Here is a 10,076-nt window from a genome sequence, read left to right on the forward strand (position 1 = left end):
GCAACCGCTATAGGGATTTCCTGGGTTTCTTCTGCAAGGTGTATTTTAGCGAGTTTCCGCGCGAGAGCGCCCTCTGGGCTTCGGATGGAGATTTACTGCTGATCACAGAACCGTGCTTCACTGAAAGATTCGCATGACAATCGCAGCTTCTGCCTAATCGTGATTTATCGCCTTTGCGATTTATTTTCGATTAATCATGCAGCCCTAACTTACCAGGTAGTCCAACCTCCTCGCTTACTTTTCTCCAGACTATCTCCTTTTTTGTCTGGTCTCTGTATGAATAAGAAGTTATGTCATAAATTTCAGGGTGCCCGCAGACGGCTACACAAATGCTCTCCTCCATTTTCTAATACAACCAGACTGGTCAAACCGGATGTGTCAATAAGCTATTCGCTGAGGCGAATATCGCACATTTATGGCAATTGTGTCGCCCTGCGGCGAATTTGTCTCTATTCGCATCTTTGCATTGACTCTGTATGTAATCTGTTCGGTGCAAATAATTAAATTCACTTTTGGTGTGCACACACCATGAGGCTCTGTTGCGCAATGAATCCCTTCACCATTGTCTTGTCAGGCATCTCGCCTTATTCTCGTCACATGATCAGTGAACTCTGATTCCTGCTGCACTGTGTGCGACTCTGTAGCTTGTGCTGGATGTGCAGATGCTTTCAGTTTAGAATTGAAGCAACTGTTATCCAACTGAATTAAATGGAATTATTTCTTTAAAAAGCAAAACGACAGTAGAGGCGGTGCTGCAGTGGGCACCATAATGTAATGTAAAAATAGCCGTGGCATCTTCTATGCTAATTTCACCCTCACACTCCTTCATGGCGATATTGTGAGATGCCTCTACGAGAAATCTCTTCACATTTTAATATCGTGAGATCTTGTCACACCCCTATTCTGAACCGATTCTTTTTAGTGATTCATTCAGACTTATTCACAAATTGATTGCTGTTTTTGTTTTACTGTATAAATTATTTAAGTGTATAGATTATATTTATTTAGATTATGGAATATATTTCCATCTATATGGAAAATATAGAATTTAACCTTATTGTATTCTAGGGCTGCCACTAACGACTATTTTTATTTCGATTAATCTATCGACTAATTTATCGATTAATCTAAACGGTTAATTTCCCACCCAAAAAAAATCAACAATTTTAAAGAACATTTTATTAAACTTGCAACTTTGCCATTCAGAAGTGTACCATAAAAAAGTATAAATGTAAACAAGCCATTGACGAAATGTAAAACTAAAAGGGTAAAAATTTAAACAAACCTAATAAAAATGAAATAAAAAAATAATAATTACAAAAGTCTGAGAAAGTCAGCATGTTCTTAATGTCAATATATCCACATGTTCTGGGCTTCTGTTCATTACAGCTGTGAGTGCAACTACAAAGGGGAAAAAATATGTTTCAATTAACCCCAACAGTTGGGTTTTCACATTAAATAAATGCAATGTTTAGAGTCCACTAGAATCAAGTATTAAAATTGTATTATTAAAAGTTATTATTATTAAAAATTGTAAGTATTAAAAGTACTCTTAGAAATGTGTAAACAACAGATTTAAACAGACATCTCCAGCATGATGAAAAAAATGAACAGAGGACTTCAGTAGTGAAACTCCAAATTAAATCCACATTTCTATGAAATCCTTTTTTAAAGCAAAAGTAAAGTGCAACATGGAGTGCAAGAAGCAAGTGTCCATCTCATAGTCCAAATCACTGAAATCAAAGTTCAGTATTATAGTGTAAGAATGCCAAACTCACAACAACATGCAGAGATGGAGTTTGAGCCACTCCACACACGTAAATGATAACAGTTCCTGTGGAACAGCATTTACTGTGAACGGAGCCGCTGTAAGACGCACGTACGTAACCTATACACGCCTATAACTGCATCACATATAATTATTTAATTAAATCGTAGTGTTTGTGAATTCACAGTTATGCTTAATTATGATTTTTAAACGGGTTTAATATATCATGAGGCCTTGGAAAACAGCCTAATAATGTGTTTTTATGGATTCTCGTCCGTGAAATGCGCCACTTCCGGTATTTTGCTGGTTAGTTGATGCAGGCAAAATGAAGTCGAGGATTTTTTTTAAATCGAATAGTCGAATAGAATCGACGAATCGCGACAGCCCTATTGTATTCTATATAATAACATTCACTACGACACTAAAACTAATTAGAAAATATTGGCAACTGCACATCAACATACTAAAAACACTCAAAAACCTTAAGAACCATAACGTGCTAAAACAACTCAGATCGCTGTAGCAAATGCATATCAACCTGTTTAACGATTTTGAAATACTTTGCAAATGCATAGCAATATTCTAAAACCACTCTGAAAAACATAGCAACCACACAGCAACACTAGTTAAATTTTTTGAACCGGTTCATTGAAGCAAATCACCCAAACGAACTGATTCACTAAAATGACTGTGCATTTGCTAGTTATACAACAGAAACATATTGGACTGGCTGCATGGATGTGGAACTTTTCACTGCAATTTCTCAGCGGTTTATGAAGGTTATGCTAACATTGTACGGCAGTAGGTCTTCTACTTATGCCTGCGGGGATATATGACATCAAAGGAGGTGATTCTTTGACCCTCATGACCCATGAGACACACACACTCACGCTTCAAGCCATCCAGAGCACATGTTCCTCTGCCTGATATAGAAACGGTGTCAAATTATAAGCCTGAAACATTGACTATTCTTCCTTATCGCTCTCTGTATTACTTCTCCAGATTAGTTTCTGCTTTTCTCTGGCCAGGTTTCTCTCATTCATGCATCTCAAACGACAAAAACGAGGTGTAAGTGTGTGTCTGTGTGCACTTTCCTCATTGTATTCCAGTCTTTTTCTGTACAAGTCTGCCCTAGATTCCCAGCTAGATCCTCTGATATGCAATGAAATGTGAATTGTAGATACAGTGGCCCTAAAATGTGTTTGGACAGTTTTAAAAATGCATAAATGTCATTGCAAAATATCAAACCGAGTGGCATTTATTTACATTTGGAAGAAATTCAATTCAGTTTCTGCCACTGATTGACATTTAATTTTATTTCATCAGTAAACATGAAATTTGACTCGGCTGCGTGTGAATATTTTTGCCAGCCCTTTGAACTCATAATATTTGTGATTTATTGTCTGATCGTACACAAATTCATCTTCATCTTCTGCTGCTGATGGCCACTTCAGATGAATCTGAGAAAACGCCTCTGTTGCAATAATAATTAATTAAAGAAATGTGTGTAAGTATGCTGTGTGTGTGAAAAAGCATCACTAGAATGCTATTATAAGACTTTTCAATTTAAAATAAATATGTATTTTTAGCTAGATGTTTTCTTGATATCTAACAAAAAGTAGCAAATATACCATGGTTTTACCATGCTATGACATGTGCTATAGTAAAACCATGTTTTTGGACACACATTGTGGTGTATTAAACATGTACCATTTTATATATCAAAGTACCATTTTATTAGCATCTAATACCATCATTTTACCATCATTAAAACCATAGTATTTTTCATAAGAGGTCTTAAAAAACTTCCAGTGTTTCCAGTCTGTCGGGAAGTGAGCAAATCCAAACACGGATACAGCACTTCCCTTCAGCTGAATCGCACAGGATGCAGGAAGTCATCTGATGAGGTCATATCCTGTCACTGATGTGTAACCTCAGGTGTTGTATATTTCCGATAGGAAAACTATAAGTGGGAGATTAAAAACAAGGATTTGCCTGTGTAAGGTCGTAATTTATAAGAATTTTAATGTTGGGGAAGTTACACTGAAACTAATAAATTAAGAAACAAGCTACTTATAATTTAAATAAATGTATGCATTTAATTTGAAAAAAAAAACTTTATACTGTAAAAAATTGTAAATAAAGATTATTGGATTATGTTTTACAAGAAAATACTATTGTAGTCTTACTACTTTAAAATTTCATGTTTAATTCAATGTGTTACTTGCGATGTCTATTTGTGTCATTTGCTAGCTGTTTCTGAGCGAAATTTTTCTTTTTTTGTGAACAAACTTCTAGCATAAGTAGCTAAAGATATTTAGAAATTTGTCTCTGATACTTTACATTATTATTAGTTCGTAGCTTAGCAAACTACTGTTAAACTACTACTACAAACTACTGTTAAACTACCCATTAAAAACTGTAGTTAACTACACTACAAGCTGCTAACAAAAGTATAATAATATTTATAAATCAGTTTTGGGGAAACTTCCTAAAATTATTAGTTTTAGCTTAGCAATTACAAATAGCAAATAGTTAGCATTTAACTAAAACATTAGTTATACGGTTACGTTTACACAACAATGTACTAAAAATTAAAAACATTTTCCTTTGCATTTTTTAAACGTTTTGCGTACAGACAACGTTGTCAAAACATTTGCAAAAGTTTGTTTTCAGGCCCCCGAAACGCTGTTGTTGTGTAAATGAACAGCCAAAAAAAAAAAAAGTTTTCCATTTTTTGATGAAAACTGTGTTGTGTAAACGTACCCCAAGTTACTAACTTAGCTAAACTAATCTAGCACAAAATATTAAGGATTTGAATTAGGGTGACAGCATTAAACTTAGACTTATAAACATACAAACTTACACTAATTACAACAGCTTATTGCATTTATTGTGATTTTTCTTGTTTTATTTGAAAACATGGAAAAACATCAGAAATATTTGGCTTTCCACACAGGAAATGTATCAGTGAAGCATTTATTTAATATTTTAATAATTTATTTGATGATTTCCTCAGGTCATTTGGCATTAAAAATTCCACAGCTTGCTTCACATAATTGGTTATTTAAAAAAAAAAAAAACTATAATTGGTTGTGATTGCATCACATTGTGCAGCAGTTTTGCACTCTGTGGAAGGAAGTCTGTTTTCAATCGCAAACCACAAAATCTCAGTGTACATCTCGTATGGTTTATTAGAGATTGATACATCAGCCAGGCTAGTAAATCTGGGTTTTGCACTAACCTCAAGATAACCTGCCAATAATCTCAAAACAGCCAAATATTGTCAGATTAATCGCCTGATATATCCATCGCTAATAACCCCGCAAAAATGTTGTGGTTTGTTTACTTCTTTGCGATTAAAAACAGGCTTTTCTAGCTGAATGGAAGAAAAATATACGTATTTTTTTCTCAGCTGGGGATATGAATATATGTGTGTGCGTGTGTGTGTAGTAAATCAGCTCAAAAGGGAAATATTTATGACTAATTATAACTGGTTATGATTAATAATAAATATTTTCATGCATGATTCTACGCAGACGCTACATGTGTTAAAGGAAGCGACCGTCCCTTTCACGACCCCACCAGACGGAAAAACACACTCAGACTAGGTTGTCAAGGAAACAAACTTGTCACGTCTTCATTACTTTTAATTGTTTTTCTTCTTGATGGACTGTACGTGCTATGATTTAATGTTTCAATAATCAAAACCATCAGGCACAATTACAACACACAAATGTACAAGCTGTTTTATTCTGGGTTTTGCTGTCCAGCTGGACTCTTCTCTCTGTGTGTGTGTGTGTGTGTATCTTTTATTTGGATGCGTTTATTGGGCTCCACCTCGTCTTGCCAATATTTTGACCTAAAACTTTGGCCTCATGCAGTCGGTTCTGAAGTCATGGAGTTACACCCAGTCTTTACACACATGCATTGGCTCGTTTCACGACATATCGAATTGTTTGCTTTGCATCCTTTTCGCAGGTTTCCGAGAAACATCTTTTTTTTTTCCTGCTACCCCAAATTCAGTCTTTACTTGTAGGATTGCTCTGAGGAACATCAAGAAATACGTGCACACATGCATTCCCTGAAATAGCTATATGTGTGCAAAAAATGCAGTTATAGTTATTTGGAGTTAGAGTTATTTCCGGTAACTTATTGATTTAGAACATCCTACAACAAGAAACATGGATGCCAGTTTAAATCATGAAGTTTTTACAGTTTTTGACAACAGAAAAATTAGCAACCTCATATGTTTTAACTAGAGATCAACTGATATTTTGACTGATCTTGTAAGTAACTTTAAGTATCCGTTTTGCAAAATTCAGAACCTGTTTTTGTTTTGTTTATGCTTTTTTTGATACAATAATATACAACGGTAATATTACTGTTGTTTTTATTTATATTTATGCAGTTTTTTTGTGATCTAAATTGTCAAATTTATTTTTAATTTTGAAGTAACAATAAGTTGAAATCAATTACCAATTTATTATTTTTAAAAATGAATGTAAATAGATAAATCACTTTATCACAAATAATTAGGTATATTTAAAACTGCTTAATGTTTTACAGTGCAGTTAAATGTTATAAGAAAATTACTTCAAATTGACAATTGCACATTTAAAACTTCTAAAATAATTGGACATATTTAAAATGTATTTTTACATATTTAATATCTTAATTTTTTATTTAGTTATTTATGCCATTATATTTATTCAGTCATTTTGTGATTTAAATGGTCAAATTTACTTTTATTTTTGTAATAAAAAGTAATATGAGTGCCACTTAATAAATGGAAGAAATCACTTTTTGAAATGTACAAATAAACAGACATATTTAAAGTTGCTTATTTAAATAGTTTTAAAACCGTTAAATGTAACAATAAAATAAATTTATTCAAATTGACAAATAATTAGACATTTAATATAGATATTTGATTAATTTCAATTTATCATTTTTATTTAATTTTATTTTTAAGTGGTACTCCTAGCTTTCCATAGTCTACAATTACAAATTTAAACCTGATAATTAATTGATTTCTTCATTTTAAAGTGGTACTTTATAGACATAGTTAAGCTAATTAAGTAAAAAAAAAAACACTTAAAGTTTTAAGAAGATAGGAAATTATCCAAATAATACTTTAAATAAGTTTCTGTAACTATGAATATTGTTGTTCAGTGATTTTCTTTAGAAACCCACCAAAATGTCTCCATTTATCGGAAGAACCGATATTAAAGAACCGATTATATTGAACATTTTGGTAGCGCTTTATTTTAATGTCCAATTCTCGCTATTAATAAACTAGCTGCGACTAGCTGCCTCAATAAACTCCTAATTTGCTGCTTATTAGTAGTTAGTAAGGTAGTTGTTAAGTTTAGGTATTGGGTAGGATTAGGGATGTAGAATATGGTCATGCAGAATAAGTGCTTTATAAGTACTAATAAACCGCCAATATGTTAATAATAGGCATGCTAATAAGCAACTAGTTAGTAGTGAGAATTGGTCCCTATACTAAGGTGTTACCAAAATTTTTGGTAAAATGGCCATTGACGGCCATTCTCTACAGTATGAAGAATTAATGTAAATGTGATCATCATACCTGTAAATAGCCAAACTTTTTATACTCAACAGGGTAATTCACTCAGAAAAGGAGTGACATCTGGATTTAGACGCAGTGTGAACATGTCTATGGAGTTGTTACATCTGCGAAAAGTCAACGTTAAGAGGTCCTACTATCGCACAGGGTAATCTAGAAACAATTACTTGAAACGGTGAGTCAGTGTTTCAATCCTAACATGAGATTTCCTGAAAAGAGCAGGAATGTTGATGACTTCTGGATACATCTAAAGGAAATTAAGGTTTTCCTTCGTGTGAGGAGTGTTTGAGTAGCCAAACCCTTGGCTCAATTTTTCCAACACCTCATAAAGCATGAGCTATGCATGTGCGTGAGGGCTGAAATGATTCATGGCACCATAGAAACACAACTCACGGCTTCCTGCAGCACATATGGAGACGGTAAGGTCTGCCTGTGATCTCATATCAAAAACACCGTTAGGACTCTGAAGTTCAACCTGCTCTCTAGAGGACACATTCATCTCAGGATTTTCTTAAAGGTTTAGTTCACCTCTCACCCTCGTGATGCTCCAGACCTGTGAGACTGACTTTCTTCTGCTGAGAAGAGAAAGAGAATTTTTGAAGAACGTTGTTGTTCATGCTGTTATTTTTTATGCAACAGAAGCATAGTGTGACAGTCAAGCTTGAAAAATGAATATCTGAATGAAAAAAGTAGAAACAATTTTCACTCTGAAATTGCTAGTAAATTTCACAAACAATTTCAGAGAAATGGCAAGTAACATTGAATTAAACATGACATTTTGTGTTACAGGCAAACAGTGTTTTTCCGGGTTGATTGCCATAGTGGTTTGACGCTCATCCTGGTTCTGAGCACTTCTTTGCCCTGACGGACAGAACAAGGAGAGAGCGCGAGGTTTTTAGCTTATGATTTTCCATAAGCCTTTTCTTGTCACCGCTGCATTATACAATCCAACCCACAATCCTCAGCTAAGCACTGCTGACAAGCACCTCAGCTTTAGAAGATGAAAGAACCAAATATTGCAATGCTCTCCCCCGTCTCTATCATAAAAGCATTGGGGCGATATTACCATGCTGATGTGACTGCATAATCCGCGTGTCAGCAGTTCAGCCTCATTCAGAGTGCAAAGAAAACAAGAATGTGCCAAATTGGTTAAAAGGCAATCAGTGCATCAGTGAGGGAATGAAATCAACAGCGCTGGCAGTGAAGATAGGCCTAGTTTGCGTTATTGTGGTGTCGTAGTTCATAAACCTGGATTACTTGTTTATTTGTAAACACATTTCACTTTTATAATGCAGTGTATTTTTAAGTGTAAAAATAATAGTCTGTGAAATAATGTGGGCGGGTCTTGTTTTTGTAGATTGGATTTGATTGGATCATGAAAATCAGGCTATGCTTATTAATTGTATTAATAATAATATTTTTTATATATTTTTCCCACTCGCAAAACGGTCAGTTTTGATAGTCTATTATCAATTTTGATAGTCAATTTTGATAGTCTATTATGTGTTTGAGAACACACAGAAATGAACACATTCTGAACTGTACTGTATGTCAACAGCAAGTCTCGCCTGTGGCTTCAACAATTCTGAAGCGCTCGACTCGTCAGCCAATAGGGTGTCAGCATTCCTCCTAATTCATCAGCTACTGACCAATGAGAGTCCAGAGTCCTGTCATAAACCCACCCACAGCCACTGCAGCTCTGGCTCAGGGGCGTCACACATTATTTGTAATGTTTACTCAGACTGACAGAATCATCTATAGCAAACCAATCTGGAAGCAACCTGCAGTGACTGAAGTGGAACTGGATAAGAGATGACATTTTCTTCAAAATATCACATTTATGACATATCTGGGCCGGAATGCCACAACTTTATACCCTGGAAAAAAGTGAACTGCCTATTGTGTGACATCTCTGAACATCAGCAGCGTCAAGGGTGGCCTTCTTTCTCTGAGACCAAATCATTTCTATATAGACTCCATTCGATATGCGATTTGTGCTAAATTATGTGCGGGAATCTGTCAGGATTGTGTCTGGATCATATTTCAAACCAAAATCAAAAGTTTAGCAATATACTGAAATATACTATAGGATCATTTGCATCTCCCATACAAAAGAAAGCCACTTTTGTTGAAGCAAGATGTGTTTTCTTTGTGTTTATGTAAATTTATGGACGTGGCATGAATAAAATAATATAAACATCTAATGAAAAGGTTTACATCATTATAGATTTGCATTTGGAGAAAGTGAGAGGTTGTATATTCATCCTACAATGTCCTCTGCTGGGGTCTATTATAGCATGGCAGTTGTGATGATGAAAATAAGATGATGATGATGATGATTGCTCTACATGGTCATATAGTGATGCATATTTTAGTGGAAAAATGTTTCTCGAAAATTGTCTCCTCTGCTTTTTACATTGCCTGTGCTGTCATCTAATTCTACACTAATAAAATAAATTCAAAAATGCTGTGAAAAGTAATCTCAAAATGAATATCTATTCACTTGTAGCATGTGTGGGGGAAAAAAATCGATTTTTATATATGTATATATTAGTTATTTAAAGTCTAGAATTATTATATGTATTTTCATATTTAATTTCAATATTGGTTTCAGCCATAATATTAATATTGGTGCATCCATAAAAACAAATCCTATTATTATTATAATGAAGTTATCACACTACCTGAGCCATATTTAGTGTTATTTACGACAAA

The 10,076-nt window shown here is 34.2% G+C and overlaps 1 long non-coding RNA gene across 1 annotated transcript in view; it reads left to right on the plus strand.

Moving 5' to 3' along the window:
- Positions 1 to 9,141, plus strand: part of LOC107653558 (uncharacterized) — a 27,339-nt gene extending 18,198 nt beyond the window's left edge. Inside the window, exons 2-3 of the long non-coding RNA XR_001630234.1 lie at positions 7,397 to 7,536; positions 8,920 to 9,141. This is a non-coding gene — a long non-coding RNA (uncharacterized LOC107653558). The remainder of the gene's footprint in view (positions 1 to 7,396; positions 7,537 to 8,919) is intronic.
- Positions 9,142 to 10,076: the final 935 nt, after the last annotated feature.

This window comes from Sinocyclocheilus anshuiensis, unplaced genomic scaffold (assembly GCF_001515605.1).
Source record: "Sinocyclocheilus anshuiensis isolate Anshui unplaced genomic scaffold, SAMN03320099.WGS_v1.1 scaffold1079, whole genome shotgun sequence".
NCBI lineage: Eukaryota > Metazoa > Chordata > Actinopteri > Cypriniformes > Cyprinidae > Sinocyclocheilus > Sinocyclocheilus anshuiensis.